Source organism: Sarcophilus harrisii, chromosome 3 (assembly GCF_902635505.1).
Source record: "Sarcophilus harrisii chromosome 3, mSarHar1.11, whole genome shotgun sequence".
NCBI lineage: Eukaryota > Metazoa > Chordata > Mammalia > Dasyuromorphia > Dasyuridae > Sarcophilus > Sarcophilus harrisii.
In genome coordinates, this window is record NC_045428.1 from 382,137,638 (window position 1) to 382,157,795 (window position 20,158).

The following is a 20,158-nucleotide window of genomic DNA, read 5'->3' on the forward strand; positions in this document are numbered from 1 at the left end:
ATTATATGAGAGCAAAAAGAATATTAGAACTATGAAAAAAATCCTCCATCACCACCTCATGTTATTGCATACACTTAAAAACTCCTTACTAACTTATTAATAATTTCCCTCTTAAAATGGTACAGAATGAAATCTGAATACAATCTGCCTTCCTGCTCTGTTTCCTTCATACTAGAAAAGACTCTTTTGAGAGTTTGGCAAAACAAATTAGCCTAAAATGCAGGCTGGGCTAGAATGACCTAAACAGGAAGCTCTGTTATTCCCCACTGTTGGTGATCACTTTGAAACTGAGCAACCCCTCTTTGCTCCAATAGACGGAAGCAACCTCTGGCTGTATTATCTTCAAGTTCTTACCTCTCCCTTTCACTCAGCTCACAAGAGCAAATTGCATTTCTTTCATGATTTTCTAGCACTCTAGCTCCCTGATTTGGTGAAAAAGGAAAAAAAAAGTAGGTGATAAATCTCCTTTATGCCTGGAAGGTTAAACTAACTTCAACTCCGTTGGGGTGGGGGGAACCTTTCCAAGAAATTTCTACAGGAACTTTGCTGGTGAGTACTTGGTAATATTCTTTCCCTTTTTTATAAGAAATTCAATGGTCGTTTTGTTTTGTTTTTCAAGGCACGGGGTGGGGAGAGAGACTTAGAGACAGGGATAGGGAGAGGAAGACGACATGCATTCACAGAATGAAAACTGATCCTCCCTTTGCTCAAAATAAGCAGATATTCAAAAGTAAAATCTAGCTTTTGCCATCTGAAAATTTGAGCTTTTACTCTTAAAGAAACTGAGAATGTTCCTTTACTCTGAAAAATTTATATTCTTACACAGATGGGGAAATGGTTGCCTGTTAAAAATGTTCAAAAATAAGATTTAACAGTGAAAAAAGTTCAGGAAGTGTGATCTTTTACTTTTCAATGTTGAATAATTGCTTTCATGAAGAATCGTATTTCCCTTAAATAAAGTCAGCCTGTAGTTTGAACTGAAAGATTATATTCTTAGTTTATGGAGCCTTCTATGTGGATGAAAATGCTTTGGGGAATCCTCTTCAACTTGTTGAAATGAATTTAGTGTTATTTCAAAATTAAGCATAATCTCCAAAATGAAAAGTTTTGTAAAAATATGAACTAAAATTTCTAGTGATGTTAATTTTCAGAGTCAAGACATCTTCATTATGATAATTAAGCAATGATTAAGGGTGGTTCAGTCCTTAATTTTGCAGTCTTAAAGCAGAACAAATGAAAGCAAAATATCAAGTAAAATTGACATTTATGAAGTTAGAAAGACCTGAGTTCTGTTCCTTCCTTTAACATATACTAGCTATTTAACAGTAGACATATCACTTAATCATTGCCTGAGGCAACTCCCTAAAACTGGAAATATAGATCAATATCCTATGAGTATTTATTCAGCCTAAGAATCCCTTACAATGAAGAAATCATAGATCTGGATTTTTTCCAAAGAGATCAAATATGATTTAAATCAGTCCTTTAGTTTGATGTAATACAATATGAAAATATTCTAAGTCTCTTGGGCTAAGCATAACCCAGCATAGATTCAGCTAGTATGATATATTATAGTAGTAAAAAAAAAAAAAAAAGAAAAAAGAAAAAGCCAAACCACTGAACCAAACAGTTTTTGGTTTTTGAAGAGAGTTCATTCTATTTAAAATTTTAGAGAAGAGAAAAAACACCAAAAAAAAAAAAAAAAAAAAGTCAGAGAACCAGTTCAGTGTGAGAAAAAGGAAAAAGAAAAAAAGAGAAATGATAAGCAACAGAGTCAATATGACTCAGTGCTCTGGAAATTAGTCACAAAATGACTTTGGATAATAACAACATGATAGGAACCTAAGCCCTCCTTCCTGAGAGTCCAAAGGGGCAGCCAAGGAAGGAAGCAGACAAGCAAGATAGTCATATTTGCAGTAGAAGTACACTGTATTTATGTCACAGGAGAATGAAAAGATCAGGACACCTTTGAAAATCCAATTGGGGTTTTTGATCTCCAAAATTCTTTTTTTACAACATTTATAGGAATTCCTCAAATTCAGCAATTAAATAAAAAAATTCATTGTGCAGTTATCTTATCCAAGCTTACAATAAAATTTAAAATAATTGAAGAAAAATGAGAAAAAATGAGGAAAAAGATTATCTTTTTGGAATCTATTTGATAAAACTCATCGAATACTAAAAAAGAGTTCATTTTGGTTATGTAAATTGTGGTAAAGAAATAATTAATGTCATGTTTTATAATGGACAAACATTTACCACTGTTCTGGTACTGGTTTGTTATTTTAAAAAATACATTGCTTTATTATGCTCTATATAATAAAAATCAAAATATTAAAGATAAATCAGGGTATCAAATTAACTAGAAGAAAAATTGAATCTACAGTTTTCTATCTCAAAAAGTTATACTAAGCCTGACTAATCAGTTCCTAATTAGGTGGCTTATGACATCAGTTATTGATTAAAAGAATAAATCTATAACTTTTTTATAATTACTTGCTTTAATATACTAAGTAATTTAACTGGAAATCTCTTTTCATCAAAATATGTTTTAAAAATATTTATATAGGGTCAGTTAGATGGCGCAGTAGATAAAGCATCAGCCCTGAAGTCAGGAGAACCTGTGTTCAAATATGACTTCAGACACTTAATACTTCCTAGCTAAGTGACAAGTCACTTGCTCCCAATTGCCTCAGCAAAAAAAATAGAGAGAGAGATCTTAAGCTACTAGGATCTCAAAGTTTCAACATCTAGGTTTGAAACCATACAAAATACTTGTCCTCTAATCCTAGTTCCAATGCTTTCTAGTCATGTGTATGACAGGAGGATGTCAGTTTTTAAAGTATTTATGTCCCTTGTTATACAATCCACTGATTTATTCATTCTCATGTTGACATTTTTTTAATTATTTATTTGGAAACCTCCTCTCTGTGTCTGTGCTTCCCTACGTCCCTAGGTGCCAGCTATCCCCAAGTGTTCCCACTTTCCCACTTCTCAAGATAAGCAAACATTTCAAACTTCATAGTCCCAGTTAAAATTTCTAGTCTGCCACTTGTCAGTCACATAACCCTGAGATAACATTAGCAAAATGCTTAACACAATTCATGGTAGAGAGTATAGAGAGACAGTATAGCTGCTGCAGGGAGGAGGAAAGGGATTAGGAAAATCTTTGTGTAAAAAATAAGTGAGACTTGATCTGAACCTTGCAGGGAAGTAGACATGGTGAAAAAGAATTGCATTCTAGGCATACAGAAAAGCAAATGGCAGGGTACCAAAAGATAATTTATTATGTGCACAGTACAACAATAGGCTTATCTGGCTAGATTATAGAGTGTTTGCAGGAAATCGAGTTTCAAAAACATCCCAAAGTTAGTAAAGCAACAGATTTAGATTTTTGATTCTAGAAGAAATAAAGGCACTATCGTCTATATATCAGACTGGAGGAAAATTATTTTGGTGCTTGTGTCGAAGTAGATGAGAGTAGAAAAACTTGAAGTAGGGTGACCAAAGAAGAAAATATTACAGTAGTCTAAGAGAAAAAGGTGATAGATTCCTGAGTGAAGAGGAGGGAATTAAAACAAGAGTATCGTAGAGATAGAAATGATAAGGTTTGGTAAAGGGCTATAATTGGAGTAAATTAATAACAATAAAGAATGATGGTAAGTGAAAACAGAATAATTGAAAGAATATTAGCATCTTTGGTGATAACTCGCAAGTTTTGAATAAGGTTGGATTTAGGGCAAACATAAGGAAATACATTTTGGTTATTTTATATTCTATATACATTTTGCTACCCAGAACTAATAATATATATATATATATATATATATATATATATATATATATATATATATATATATGTGTGTGTGTGTGTGTGTGTGTGTATATATATATATATATATATATATATATACTTTAGTATTTTAGTTTTATTGGTCTAGAAATTCCCTTCACTGTTTACTCATAATCTATTCAAGTCATTTTAGGATTCTCAGAAATCTTATGACTTCATATTTTGTGGTTACTATTGCTATACTTGGCTGTCCATTTGTTATCTTTCATTCTTAATACATGAGTAGTCCATCTCTCAGTCACTAGGGTTATTTACTTATTGCTTAACAGATTAGGAAACCAAGTATCATAGGGTTTGAGTTATGTGCTAAAGATCACACAGCAATTTGTGGAAAAGTTAGAATTAAAATTCAAATCTCCTTAAAATTTCTTTGCCCTCCATCCCCTTCTTAAACAACATTTTAATTTTTTTTTTAGTAAATGGTTTTATTGTCAAAACACATACATGGATAATTTCTCAACATCAATCTTTGCAAAATCTTGTGTTTCAAATATCCTTCCCCTTTCCTCACTCCATCCCAAAAATGGCAAGTAATCCAATGTATGTTAAACATGATGGAAATGTATGCTAAATCCAATATATACATTCATATTTATACATTTTTTTTTTGCTACAGGAGAAAAATAAAATCTAACAGGAAAAACTGAGAAAGAAAATAAAATGCTAGCAAACAACAACAAAAAGAGTAAAAATGCTATGTTCTGAACCACATAGTACCTACATCCTCTCTCTGGTGGTAGATGGCTCTCTTGATCACAAAATCATTGGAACTGGTCTGAATCATCTCATTGTAGAAGAGAGCCATGCCATCAGAATTCATGATCATATAATCTTATTGTTGCCATGTACTCTGATAGCCTCGTTCTGCTCATTTCACTTAGCATCAGTTCATGTAAGTCTCTCCAAATTTCTCTCAAATCATCCTGCTGGTCATTTCTTACAGAACAATAATATTCCATAACACTCATATACTATAACTTATTAAGCCATTCTCCAACTGATGGCCGTTCACTCAGTTTCCAGTTTCTTGCCATTACAAAAAGGACTACCACAAACATTTTTGCACGTGTGGGTCCCTTTCCCTCCTTTAAGATCTCTTTGGGATATAAGCCCAGTAGAAACACAGTTGAGTCAAACGTATGCACAGTTTGATAATCCTTTGAGCATTGTTCCAAATTGCTCTCCAGAATGGTTGGATCTATTCGCAATTCCACCAACAATGTATTAGTGTTCCAGTTTTCCCACATCCCCTCCAACTTTCATCATTATTTTTTTCTTGTCATCTTAGCCAATCTAAGAGATTCATAGTGATATCTCAGAATTGTTTTAATTTTAATTTCTTTGATTAATTGTAATTTAGAACATCTTTCCATATGATTAGAAATAGTATTGATTTCTTCATCTGAAAATTGTCTGTTTATATTCTTTGATCATTTATCAATTGGAAAATGCCTTGAATTCTTATAAATCTGAGTCATTTCTCTACATATTTTAGAAATGAGGCATTTATCAGAACACTTAAATGTAAAAATGTTTTCCCAGTTTATTGCTTCCCTTCTAATCTTGTCTGCATTAATTTTGCTTGTACAAAAACTTTTTAACTTAAACTTAATATAATCAAAATTATCTATTTGATATTCAATAATGAATTCCAGGTCTTCTTTGGTCACAAATTCCTTCTTTCTCCACAGACCTGAGAGGAAAGTATCCTATGTTCTTCTAATTTGCTCATGATATCACTCTTGGTGACTAAATCATGAATCCATTTCAACTTTATCTTGGTATATATGATGTTAGGTATGGGTCAATGCCTAGTTTCTGCCATAATAGTTTCCAATTTTCCCAGCAGTTTTTGTCAAATAGTGAGTTCATATCCCAAAAGCTAGGGTCTTTGGGTTTGTCAAATACTAGATTGCTTTAGTTATTGACTATTTTGTCCTGTGATCCTAATCTATTCCACTGATTGATTACTCTATTTCTTAGGCAGTACTAAATGATTTTGATGATCAATGCTTTATAATATAGTTTTAGATATGAGACAGTTGGTCACCTTCATTGGCATTTTTCCCATTAATTCCCTTGACATTCTTGATCTATTTGTTCTTCCAGATGAATTTTGTTATTATTTTTTCTAGATGTGGTAAAATATTTTCTTGGAAATTTGATTGGCATGGTACTAAATAAGTAGATTAATTTAGATAGTATTGTCATTTTTATTTAATATAGTGTTGTCCATGTAGTTCCTAACTTTTCCTTGGCAGAAAGATGCCCAAATATTTTATATTATCAGCAGTTATTTAAAATGCATTCTCTTTGTATTTTTTGCTACTGGATTTTGTTGGTAATATATAAAAATGTTGATGATTTGTATGGATTTATTTTGTATCCTGCAACTTTTCAAAAATTGTCAATTGTTTCTACTAGTTTTTTTTTTTTTTTTTTTTTGGATTCTCTATGGTTCTCTAAGAATACCATGATATCATCTGCAAAGAGTGATAATTTGGTTTCCTCACTACCAACTCTAATTCCTTTAATCTCTTTTTCTTCTCTTATTGCCAAAGCTAACATTTCTAATACAATATTGAATAGTAATAGTGATAGTGGGCAACATTGTTTCATCCCTGATCTTGTTGGGAATGATTCTAGCTTGTCCCCATTATATATGATATTTAGCTGGGTTTTAGAGAAATACTACTGATCATTTAAAGAAAAACTACATTTATTACTATATTCTCTATTGTTTTTAATAGGAATGGGTGCTGGATTTTATCAAAAACTTTTTCTACATCTATTGAGATAATCATAAGATTTTTGTCAATTTGGTTATTGATTTAGTCAATTATGCTAATAGTTTTCCTAATATTGAATTAGCCCAGAATTCTTGGTATTAATCCTACTTGATCATAGTGAGTTATCCTGGGGATGACCTTCTGTAATATTTTATTTCACATTTTTGCATTAATATTCATTAGGGAAATTGGTCTATAATTTCCTTTCTCTGTTATCATCCTACCTGGTTTAGGTATCAGCATCATATCTGTGTCATAAAAGTAATTTGTAGGACTTCTTCTTTCCCTGTTTTTTTTCAAAGTTTATATAGGATTGGAATTAATTGTTCTTTAAATGTGTGATAAAATTCACATATAAATACATCTGGTCCAGAAGATTTTTTTTCTTAGTGAGTTGATTGACAGTTTGTTCTATTTCTTTTTCTAAACTGTATTATTTAAATAATTTATTTCCTCTTCTGTTAACCTGGATAATCTATATTTTTGTAGGTATTCCTCCATTTCACTTAGATTATCAAATTTATTGACATGTAGTTGGGCAAAATAATTCCTAATTATTGTTCTAATTTCCTCTTTATTGGTGGAAAGTTCTCCATTTTCATGTTTAAGACTACCAATTTGATTTTCTTTTTTCCCTTTTCTAATCAAATTAGCTAAACACATCTATTTTGTTGGTTTTTAAAATAAAACCAACTCCATTTATTTATTAATTCAATAGTTTTCTTACTTTCCATTATATTATTCTCCCTTTTTATTTTTATAATTTAAATTTTGATATTTAATTGAGGGTTTTTCATTTTTTCTTTTTCTAGCTTTTTTATTTGTAAGCCCAATTAATTGTTTTTCTCTTTCTCTATTTAATGCAAGTAAGCATCTAGAGATATAAAATTTCCCCTAGTAACTGCTTTGGCTTCATCCCACAAAATTTACTATGTTGTCCCTTGAATTAAGTTATTAATTGTGTCTATGATTTGCCGTTTTAACTATTTTTTCTTTAGGATTATATTATTTTGTTTCCAATTAATTTTTGGTCTATTTTCCCCTAGCCTTTTACAGTATACAATTTTTATGGCTTCATGATCAGAAAAAAATGCATTTACTATTTCTGCCTTTCTTCATTTGACTTTGAGGTTTTTATATCCTGATACATGGTCAATTTTTTATAGGTTCCATGACCCATCGAGAAAAAATATATATATATATATATTCCTTTCTGTCTCCATTGTATTCTCTCCAAAGATCTATCATACTAACTTTTCTAATATTTTGTTTACCTCCTTAACTTCTTTTTTTATTTCATTTGTGGTTCAATTTATCTAATACTGAGAGAGCAAGTTTGAGATCCCCCAAAAGTATAGTTTTGCTGTCTATTTCTTCTTGCACTTCTCTTAACTTCTCCTCTAGGAATTTGGATGATGTACCACTTGATGCATATATGTTTAGTATTGATATTGCTTCATTATCTATGGTACAATTTAGCAAAATATAATTTCCTTCCTTATCTCTTTTAAGTAGATCTATTTTTGCTTTTGCTTCATCCGAGATCAGGATCACTATCCCTGCTTTTTTTTTTTTTTTTTTTTTTTTTTTTTACTTTACCTGAAATATAATAGATTCTGCTCCAGTCTTTTACCTTTCCTCTGTATGTATCATTCTACTTTAAATGTTTTTCTTGTAAACGATATATTGTAGGATTCTGGCTTTTAATTCAGTCTGCTATCCACTCCTGCTTTATGGCAGAGTTCATCCCATTCATGTTCATGGTTAAAATAACTAATTCTGTGTTTCCTGGCCATCTTCTTTACCCTAAGTCATGCTTTTCTTTTTCCTTTCCCCGTTCCCTCTTACTCAGTATTTTGTTTCTGATCACCACCTCCCTCAACCAATTCTCCACATTACAGCGCCTCTCCCTTTCTTCTCCCTTTCCCCTACTACTTCTGTTTTCCCTTCTATTAGCCTCCTCCTTTCTTTTCCCCTTTCCCCTCCAACTTCCCTATAAGGTGAGACAAGTTTCTCTGTGAGACCAAATATGTCTGATATTCTCTCTTTGAGCCAAGTCTTATGAGAGTAACATTCAAACAATGTTCCTCCCCCTCACTTCTTTCCCTCAATTATAATAGGTCTTCTTTGCCTCTTCATGAGATGCAATTTCCCTCATTTTACCTCCATTTTCCTCTTTTCCAGTACAATCACTTTCACACCTCTAATTTCTTTTTCATATTATCACAATAAAATCAAATTAAATTTATACTCTAAGTATACACATAACAGAGATATAGTTCTTAAAAGTTCTTTGCTTTTTACCTCTTTATTCTTCTTTTGAGTTTGGTATTTGGAGATCAAATTTTTTGTTTGGCTTTGGTGTTTTCATCAGAAATAAATGAAATTCACTTGCATCATTGGATGTCCATCTTCTTCCCTAAAAAAAAAATAATAATGCTCAGCTAGATAGTTGATTCTTGGCTGCAACCCAAGTTCCTTTGTCTTTTGGAATATCGGATTCCAGGCCTTTCTATCTTTTAAGGTGAAAGCTGCCAGTTCCTGGGTAATCCTGATCATGGCTCCTTGATATTTGAATTGTTTTCTTCTGGCTACATGCAATATTTTCTCCTTCATCTGATAATTCTGAAATTTTGTGATGATGTTCCTTGGAGTTTTCATTTTGGGGTCTCTTTCAGGAGGTGATAAATGAATTCTTTCAATGGCTACTTTAGCTTTTGGCTCTAGGACATCAGGGCAGTTTTTCTTGATGATTTCCTGAAAGATGATATGTAGGCTCTTTTTTTCATCAGGTTTCAGGAAGACCAGTAATACCTAGATTGTATGGCCTAGAGATATTTTTCAGGTCAGTTGCTTTCTAATGAGGTATGTCACATTTTCTTCTCTCTCTCTCTCTCTCTCTCTCTCTCTCTCTCTCTCTCTCTTTTGATTTTGTTTCACTGATCCTTGAAGTCTTGGCATTTGTTCAATTCTGATTTTTAGTGTATCATTTTTTTTTCAGTTACCTTTTGTAGCTCCTTTTGTACTTGGCCAATTGATTTTTTTTTATTTACAAAGCTTATGCATGGGTAATTTTTTCCAAAATTGACCCTTGCATAACCTTTTGTTGCCAATTTTCCCCTCCTTCCCCCCACCCCTCCCCTATCTGGGAGGCAGTCCAATACATGTTAAATATATTGAAATATATGTTAGATCTAATATATGTATGCATATTTATATAATTATCTTGTTGTGCAAAAACAAAATCAGATCAAGAAGGAAGAAAAAGAAAAACTGAGAAAGAAAACATAGTGCTAGCAAATAACAACGGAGAGAGTGAGAATGCTATGTTGTGTTCCACAGTCTATTCCCACAGTTCTCTCTCTAGGTATAGATGACTCTCTTCATCACTACACAAGAAGAACTTGTTTGAATCATCTCAATATTAAAGACAGCCACTTCCATCAGAATCGATCATTATATAGTCTTGTTGTTGCAATGTGTAATGATCTCCTGCTTCTTCTCATTTCACTCAGCATCAGTTCATGTAAGGCTTTCCAAGCCTCTCTGAAATCATTCTGATGGTCATTTCTTACAGAACAATAGTATTCTATAGCATTCATATACCATACTTTATTCAGTCATTCTCCAATTGATGGACATCCACTCAGTTTCCAGTTTTTTGCCACGACAAAGAGGGCTACCACAAACATTTTTGCACATGTGGGAACCTTTCCCTCCCTTAGAATCTCTTTGGGATCTAATCCCAGTAGAAACACTGCTGGACCAAAGGGTATGTACAGTTTGATAACTTTTTGAGCATAGGTCCAAATTGCTCTCCAGAATGTTTGAATCCATTCATAGTTCAACCAGTAATGTATCAGTGTCTTAGTTTTCCCACATCCCCTCCAACATTTGTCATTATCTTTTCCTGTCATCTTAGACAATCTGAGAGTTGTGTAGTTGTCTTAATTTTCATTTCTCTGATCAATAGTGATTTCCAGCACTTTTTCATGTGGCTACAAATAGTTTCAATTTCTTAATCTGAAAATTGTCTGTTCATATTTTTTCACCATTTATCAATTGGAAAATGTCTTGAACTATTATAAATGTGTCAATTCTCTATATATTTTAGAAATGAGGCCTTTATCAGATCCTTTGGATGTAAAAATGTTTTCCCAGTTTAATGCTTCCTTTCTAATCTTGTCTGCATTCGTTTTGTTTGTACAAAAATGTTTTTAACTTAATATAATCAAAATTATCTATTTTATGATCAATAATGATCTTTAGTTCTTCTTTCCTCCCCAAATTTCTTCCTCTTCCATAAATCTGAGAGGTAAACTACCCTATGTTCTTCTAATTTGTTTATAATATCGTTCTGTATATTTAGGTCATGAACCCATTTTGACCTTATCTTGGTATACGGTGTTAGGTGTGGTTCTATGTCTACTTTCTGCCATACTAGATTCCAATTTTCCCAGAAGTTTTTGTCAGACAGTGAATTCTTATCCCAAAGGGTGGGGCCTTTGGGTTTGTCAAATACTAGATTGTTCTATCATTAGCTATTTTGTTATGTGAACCTAACCTATTCCCCTGATCAATTTCTCTATTTCTTAGTCAGTACCAAATGGTTTTGATGACCACTGCTTTATAATATGTTTTTAGATCTGGTACAGCCATGGCCAAATGAATTTTTAATGAGTTGGTTTCATTCATTGCATTTTTCCTATTTCACAAATTCTGTTTTTTCAACAAATTAGTTTCTTTTTCATTAGTTTCATTAGTTATCTATTTTGTAAGGAGTTGTATGCTTTTTCCATTTTGTCAAATCTATTTTATAGGAAGTTTTCTTCAGATAATTTCTGTTTTTCCTTTCCCATACCCTCTTGCCAAGATCTCATTTCCTTTCCCCATTTTTCTTCGAGCTCTCCTTTAAGATCCTTTTTGAAATCTTCCAACAAAGTTTTGTGAAATGGGGAGCTGCTTATATCATCCTTTGGGGTTTCGTCTGGATTTGATTTTCCCTTAAGAACTTCAGAGTTTGAGGTCTGTTCTTCTCTCTCTCCATAAAAGCTGTCTTTGTCAGAATTCTTTTTGCTTTCTTGTTCATTTTGAGATCTGCTCTTATGAGAAAGGGGCAACAGTGCTCTAATTTGCTCTGGGACAGTTCTGCTAACTGACTTCTGGTGTTGGGAAATTGTGACCAGGTCCTGCATTCTTCTGGGGCTCAATGACTTACAATTTGCCTTTTATATTTGTTTTGGGGTGTTTTACTACAAATCTGTTAAACCAAAGGCTTGCAACCAGGACAGAGGAGTATAAGAGCCACACAGAAGATTGTCCAGCACCTGGATGACACCAATGCTCTGGCTCCCTGCCCCAGTTCCTTGCCCCAGAGTCTGCTCAGCAGACTGTCACCCTGTCTAATTGAAACCAATATCTTCTGAAGTTCTTTCATAATTTCTTCTTCTGGAAATGTGTTGTATTCCAAATATTTGTGGATTTAGAAGTTTAATCTTAATCTTAATTTTTTTGAGAAAAGATTGGAGAAAGTCAGATACAGTCATACCTATTCTCCACCATCTTGGCTCCCTTTTAACATTTTAAAGAAAGATTTTATTTTGTCATTAAAGTACAACAAAGTACATAAAGGCATCTTATCATAATAGACAGTGTCTTTGGCTTAAAGTAAGACCAAGATTCATTTGTGATTTCTGATACAATAGCTATGTGATCCTATTTGGCCCCTTGACACAATGAATAAAGTGGTGTTGGAGTCAGAAAGACTGGATACAAATCTGCTAATAGATATTACCCCAGAAAAAGTACTTATTGTCTTTAAGGTCTCAATTTCCTTATCTATAAAATGAGGATAATAATATCACCCATATCATTGTATTATTATGATGATCAAATGAGATAATATGATAAAGCATTTCCTAAATCTTTATGCTGCTGCAGTTCCTTCTCTTCCTGCTCCTCCTGTTCCTCTTATAACTACTACTTTATTATTATCATTACTATTAATCACTTAATAATAATTGGTACTAGTCTCAAAACTCTGCTCAGAGGAAGATATAGCCTCGGGAAACACTTTACAATTAGATTACTTCTACTGAAAGACTAGGAAGTCCTTAATTTTTCATCCTTCCTATTTTTCCCTTCAATCAAAAATAGACATTAAAACATTACCAATGCCTTTTATCTCTATACTATTGTATTATGTTCCTCCCTTTGATTGTGGCAGTATCTTTTCTTGAGTAGATCTCTTCTTGCAGTAGATTTTTGTCAAATCCCTAGTTTCTCTAAAGAGATAGCCTAAAATGGGTCTTTCTATACATACTCCATACCTAAGATACCATCACAGGAAACACAAAAAAAAAGCTTATTAGATTTTCTTGGTTTTGGATTCCAAATGAGAGGTCATGGAAGGCTCAAAGAGAAAGGGGGAAAGTGGAACTGAAATAAACCATGTCTAGTTCCTAACTAGGAAGAGGAATGTGCGTGCATGAGTGTGTGTACTCTATCAGGTCACTTCCATATAATGTGGCTCCCATCCTACTCTATGAAACATGAAATAGGCAGAATAGCTTGGGGGAGATTTTTGTGAGCTCTGAATCAAAACTCCACATAAATTAGGAGGTGGAGATCAATGTTGCAAGTTTCTGATTAAAGAAGTTCATAGTAAAACTGAATTATATATATATATATTTTTTTTTTCTTATTTAAAGGGACTATAGAAACTGACATGTCCAACCCCATACATAATCAAGTACTTCTTCAATAATATGCTCAACAATGGGGCAGTAATGTGGCTCAGTTTATAGAGCATGACCTGAAAGTAGAAAGACTTGAGTTCAAATCTGACCTCAAATATTTAACATTTATTAGCTACATGATCCTAGGTGAGTCACTTAATCCTGATTGCCTTACAAAATAATGATGATGTTAATAATAATATACCCAACAAGTAGGCAATATTTTTTCCCTTCAAGACATCCTACAAGGAGGAAATTACTTATTTTTAAAGGCCCAATTCTATTTTTAGGTAATTCTGATTAATAGGAAACCTTTACTTGCCCAAAGGTAATTTGCCATCTTACAACTTCACTCATTGTCCCTTATTCATCCCTTTCAGGGAAAACAGAAAAAATCTAATTATATGACAACTCTCAAAATTTTTGAAAAATAGTTATTAGGTCCCTCTAAATCTTCTCTTCTCCAGTCTAAACACATATTATTTATCTTCACAAGAACTATCCCAGAATTCTTTTATTATTTTTCTTTTCCTCTTCTAGAGGAGAGTAGCTTATCTAGGGGTAGCTAATATTTAGTTCTCTGGACTGAACATTGGGCTCCTCATCATTGATGAGTATGGGTGAACTATTTTTTTTCTTTTTATTCTGGGTCTGCCTCCCTTAAGGATGGCTAGGAGAACATCAAATTGAAGCAGGATGAGGGAAGCTGACATATAAGAAAATATAAAAGATTTCAGGACCTGTAAGATGTAAGTTATTCACCTGAGATACCATTTGAAAGAGTTTGATTTCTGAGCAATCGACTCAAAACACAGGAACCAAGAGAAGCAAGCAATTATATGATGATCAGTTGGATAACATGAGATCTAACCAGAGAATATAATGCTGCTGTGAAATATTATTGCCCCTGGAAAATACAGGGCAAAATAGAGAGGCACTTCATACCATGTGTTTGAGAAACTAAGTAGTCTTCAAAATAACTTCAGTGAGGGGTTACTGACCTACAGATTCTGTAAAGCCCACTGGTTGTCCATGGTAGAATCAAGAAGAATACCAGGTGAACAGGAAGAAAGAAATGTAGGAAAGATGAGGGAAAGAGTCCCATGAAAATTCCATTATTTCAGTTCAATATCACAAAAAAAAAAAAAAAACCCAAAAACTGAGAATTTGATTATTGAGGGTCACATAGCCAATTTATGTGAAAGGTGGAATTAAGGGCAGAGATTACCCTATGTACTTCTTTGTATCCCTAACATGTATGGCACAGTGCCAGACATGTCTTAGTGCTTGATGCTAGTTGCATGAATTACTTCCTGGCTCACAGGCTGGCTCTCTAGCTACTATGGCCAATTACCTTTTTCTACAAGGAATGATAAATTAGCTTCATGTGTCTGAAATGGAACAAATTTTTGTTTCTTCAGCATATTCTTCCCAAAACTTCCAAAATTAGTGACTCACTATATGCAGTTACCATCATATGGTGTTTTGTGAAAGGTCTAATATTGCTTTCCCTGATAGTATTCTATTCCAGCACCCTTGTAATTCTCCTTTTCTTCCTCTAGCACTTTTTTTTTTGGAAAAAAAAGTCATTGTTTTAAAAACAATAGTGAATAAAGTTGTGCATGCATACACACACACACACACACACACACTCAACCCTGATATGGAAAGAAACAGTGAAGTTTATGATACAGCAGAATGTTACCACTGATATTGGGACTTAGAAAATAGTGTATCCATAAGGTATGTTTAGTGAGAGAGAAAAGTTTATGACCCTTCATGCTTACCTCTTTTGGAGAAATCCATTATAGGAGAGTCTCCTGCCAATCACACTCTTATCAATCAATCAATAAATATTTATTAAGCACCTACAATTTTGTTAAACAGCTAGTGATACAGGTGATAGAGCACTAAGTCCTGAGTCAGGAAACCTAGGTTCAAATCTAGTCTCAAACACTAGCTATGTTACCTTATGTAAATCACATAACTCTATTTGCCTCAGTTCCTCATCTATAAAATCAGCTAGAGAAGGAAATGACACACCATTCCAATATTTTTGCCAAGAAAACCCCAAAGTTTTCACAAAGAATAACACATATGAAAATGAACAACAAACCTGACTACAAGTCCAGGAGTCTATAGACTTCACTTTTCTATCTCTCTCTTCCTTCAAATGATTTTACCTATCAACCACTTGTTCCTGAGTTGGTTTCCACTGTGAGTGATTTAATTCCTTTTTGCTGATTCCATTTATTTTTCTTCCCCCTCAAATATATCTTTACTGTGTCCTTTTAATGTTTTAGCCATACAATTTAGAATAAAACAAAAGATGAGAGCTTGGGCTCTAAAACTTCTATTATTTTTTTTTGGTTTTCTTTTCATTGACTTTAAAAAGATGTTAAAAAGAAATGTTATCAATAATTATCTTGCTAATCATAAGTAATTTTCAATTACTATCAATAGAATATTAGGGAAAATTATGTAAGTAGAGTAAATGATTTAGAAAGAAAGCAGAGGGAAATATAGAGTGAGCTAGGGGAAAACAAACAGGGGAAATGGTGATAACCTAGTGGACAGCTTCTGAGAAACTGGGTGGTAGGAGTGGTGAATTTTACCTTAATGAAATTATGAAAAAGAGAGGTGGAAGGATATAGAGCATAAACTCTGCTTACATTTCTTATTCTTCATTCTGGCCCCAAGGCCTTCTCTACGTAGGAATAGGAAAACTAATCTAGAAATTATGTGATCATAACTATTACCCCTTGAATTCATTATATCATAGCTTTTTAATGCAATAACTAATGCAAAAGGGCAGTTCCTACATGGGAAAATGTATTAGGAAAATACCTTATACAATGTCAGACGTGACAAAATGGTAATAATTCTATATTTTGAATTAGAATTCCTGTTTGAATTCCAAGTATGTCTTTTACTAGTTGGATGACTTTGAACAAGTTCATCCATCTTTCTTGGCTTTAATTTTCTCATCTATAAGATGGAGACTCCAATTAGATAGTAATGAGGCAATTCCACCTAAAATTGGATAATCTTTATGTAGATGACTCCCTAGTATATATATCCAGCCCTCGTTTGACACTCAGTACTTTCTTCTTATATGTAGAATGAAATATAAACTCCACCATTTGAAAATCTTGCACAAAACCTACCTTTCTTTATTTATTGTTTATCACTTTAATTTCCTCAATATTCTAATCAAACTGAGACAATAAATATGACATATCACTTCACAAACCATCCCTAGCACATATCAGGTAATTGTTCATTGAATAAATAAATAAGGAAACATAGGGAGACATGTCAAGAATTTACCAAATTGCCTTCTTTCATTTTTCATAATCTAATAAACATCTGCTCCATCACTTCAAAGAATGAGTCTTCACCACTAATCCTAAGGGACAGATGGGCAATAGTAATAGACACATTTCTCCTAAAAAAACTTCTTAGAAAAATGTAGTAGAAGTTGGAAAATGCCAATGGAATAAAAATAGGAAAATTTTGGTTCCAATTTTGGCTACATCATTAAGTTTTTATATCTCTGTATACATGGCATTCAATTTCTTTGAGCTTTAGTTTCATTATCTGTAAAATGAATTTGTTGGATGAGATGATCTCAAAAAGGTTATTTCCAACTATAAGTTTCTAGAGACTCTTAGTTGATTTGATGAATGTCATCAACTCTCAGTTTTAGTATTTGGTATGAAAAATCAGACTTCTTCATATAAAGTTCACTTCTCTTGTCATTAAAAAAGTATACTTTTTTATTTTCTTATTTTAAAAAATTGATACATTGCCTAGATTCTACAGAATGATTGTAAAATTGCTCTCAAAAAATTGTGAGGAAGAGTACTTTAGTCTCATTCTTAATGAAGCTGATCTCAATGAAAAAGATACAAAAGGAATTTAGATATTACAAAAATAAAAAGACATAAATAATAAAGAAAAAAGAAAAAGAAAAAGTTGCTCTCAGAAGAAGCTATGTCTATGACTTTGTTATTAATATTTAATATTAATTAAAATGAATTTTAACTAAATTAGAATGCAGGCTGGAGAAGTATCCCTAAAAGGAAACCCTGCTTGAAATTGAATTATCTCTAAGCAAATGATTTCTAAATTTTTATGTTTAACCCTAGCCTGACTTTTTCATTTATCCACCTACAGAGTCCTGCTTACTACTAGGGTAAAATAACCATTATTCTATTTGGATTTTAAAATTTTACAATCATTGCAACCTATATTTCTGTTGATAATGCACATTTCTTCTTCACATATTATTTCTCCCAACTAAGGCAGTATGCTTGCAGTTCCCTAAACATAATATTCTATCCTCCATCTCCAGAAAAAAGGCCAGAGTCATCCATCTGTATCACTTCCTCCCCATGATGATTTTTCCCAACTGATCCTTCTAGAGGCCCCTGCCTGCATAAATACCTAGACACCAGGATCCATTTTGTATACTGGTTTTTCTTATCTAGCATATCTTCTAGTAGAAGTTTCAGAGTTGATGTAGATCTGAATTTAGTCTATTCCCTAGGGATCTAGGGCCAGTTGGGTGGCACAGTGGATAGAATCAGGAAACTCAGAAGTCAGGAAAACTTGCACACTTACCAGCTATGTGATTCTGGACAAGTCACTTAACCCTGTTTGTCTCAGTTTCCTCACCTGTAAAATGAGCTGGAGAAAGAAATGACAAATGACTTCAATATCTTTGAGAAGAAAACCCCAAATGAGATGTCAAAGAGTCAGACATTAGTGAAAAGACTGAACAAAAACAAGTAGGGACTTGATTGTTAGCTATCTATTGACCATCTATCCATTCATATGCACCAAACATCTCATCTAATACCAGATCTTTGGAAGCAGTCTCTTAAACTAAGACCAGAAGTTTGACTTTAAGTTCTATATCAAATACATATTCTCTCTACTTGTGCTCTTAGAACCTTGGTTCTCTCCCCCCCCAAAAAAAAAATCCTATACTTAAACATTATCTCCAGGGTTTATTGCTTCTCTTTCTTCCACCTTAATCTCCTTCCCTGCCCAAACCTATAAAGGAGGAATTGATTGACTACTTTTTCTAAATTGCTGTGGTTAACCTCATAATTCTGCATCTTGTAGAATATTCACTCCAATCATTCATATTACTAGGTTCAAGATACTATAGTTAAAATAAACTAAATACCTGGAAATACTCTCTCTTTCTTCAAGGATCTTAGTGATTATGGAACTAACATAGTAGAAAATGTATATAAAATTTCCTTCTGGCTTGTAATATCCTGTCTTGTAAGATATATAAGATTTCAACCAGAAGAAAAATAATAGGTAACATATGTCTTCTGAAGAGAATGGTTTCAAGCAAAGGCAGAGGTAACAGATGAACAAAGTTCATTTAGGTGATGGTTTCATCCATTTTTTTATTGTACAGTAGAGGACATGAAGGAAACAGTGTAGCAATTTTTGGATACGGCCAATAAAGAAAATTTTCTTGCTTGACTATGCTTATTTGTAATCAGGGTTTACAGTTTTTGTTTGTTTGTCTTTTAGTGAGAAGGGGGAGTTGAAAGAGAAAATAGATTTTTATTAGTTGAAAAAAGTAAAGAATTTTAAAAAAGATTATTAGTATGTAATAAAAGTAGAAAAGTATGTTACAGCTAGTGCATAAAGAGAATTGATTTCTAAGCCAAAGATTTTGGACTTTCTTGATATGCAATAAGAAACCAATGAAGGTTAAGAGCAGTAACTGGAATAAGATATATTTAACATATATGTTACATATATGTTTCTATGTTTCTATGTAAACATATAAACTATTTGTCAGGTTGATTGGAAACCTGAGTAGCCACAAGGACCTAGGCATCAAAGGCAGGAAGAAATGTATTAATTAGGTACAGGGAAACTTGTTGGAAGATGACAGGAATTAAGAACAAGAAAAATAAATGTGGGAGGTAGGGAAGGATATTAAAGCTGAATTAGTTAGGATGATGTAATTATAAAATGGGAATTGAAAGTAACCATAGAAATGGGGAAGAAAAGTGTTTGTGGTTGCTCATGGGCCAGAGCATAGTGCACACATCTACCTTAGAAGAATTGAAAATTTACAGGTCCCCAGAAGTATCTCTGAAAACAGCTCCACAAAACCCTTGAAGTTTGGGACTGCTCAATCTTTACCCTGGAAGCAATACTTAAAGAATTAAAAGCCAAGAAATAGCTGGGGAAATGAGCAAACAACAAGAAAAAGAAATTCTGACCATAGAAAATTACTATGGTGACAAGGAAGAAAAAATACACAATAGAAGATAATAAAATAAGGTTTTAGCTCCTACATTCAAATCCTCCAAGAAAAATGTGATTTGGTCTCAAGCTATGTGAAAAAGCTCAAAAAGGAAAATCAGGTAAGAAAGGTAATGGGAAAACTGGGAGGAGAAATGAAAGTGATGTAGGAAAATTATGAAAATGAATCATCATATTGCTAAAGGAAACAAAAAAAAATTGCTTAACAAAATTACATTTAAATTAAGACTAGGCCAGATGGCAAAAGAGATAGAAAAAAGTTAATGAGAAGGTGAATGCTTTACAAAGCAGAATTGGCTAAATGGAGAGGGAAAGGCACAAAAATTCACTGAAGAACAAAATCTTTTAAAAAGTAGAATTGGACAAATGGAAAAGGACTTACAAATGTTCACTGAAAAAAAATAATTCCTTAAAAATTAGACCTGAGCAAATAAAAGCTAATGACAATGGGAAACAAGAAACAATTTTAAAAA

General features: G+C 32.9%; 1 protein-coding gene across 3 annotated transcripts in view; it reads left to right on the plus strand.

Moving 5' to 3' along the window:
* Positions 1-251: 251 nt before the first annotated feature.
* Positions 252-20,158, plus strand: part of TFPI (tissue factor pathway inhibitor) — a 117,916-nt gene continuing 98,009 nt past the window's right edge. For 2 of the 3 annotated variants that reach the window (XM_031960346.1, XM_031960345.1), the window contains exon 1: positions 252-549. The gene's annotated coding sequence lies outside the window, so the exon portion shown is untranslated. The remainder of the gene's footprint in view (positions 550-20,158) is intronic. The other variant, XM_031960343.1, reaches the window with a different exon arrangement.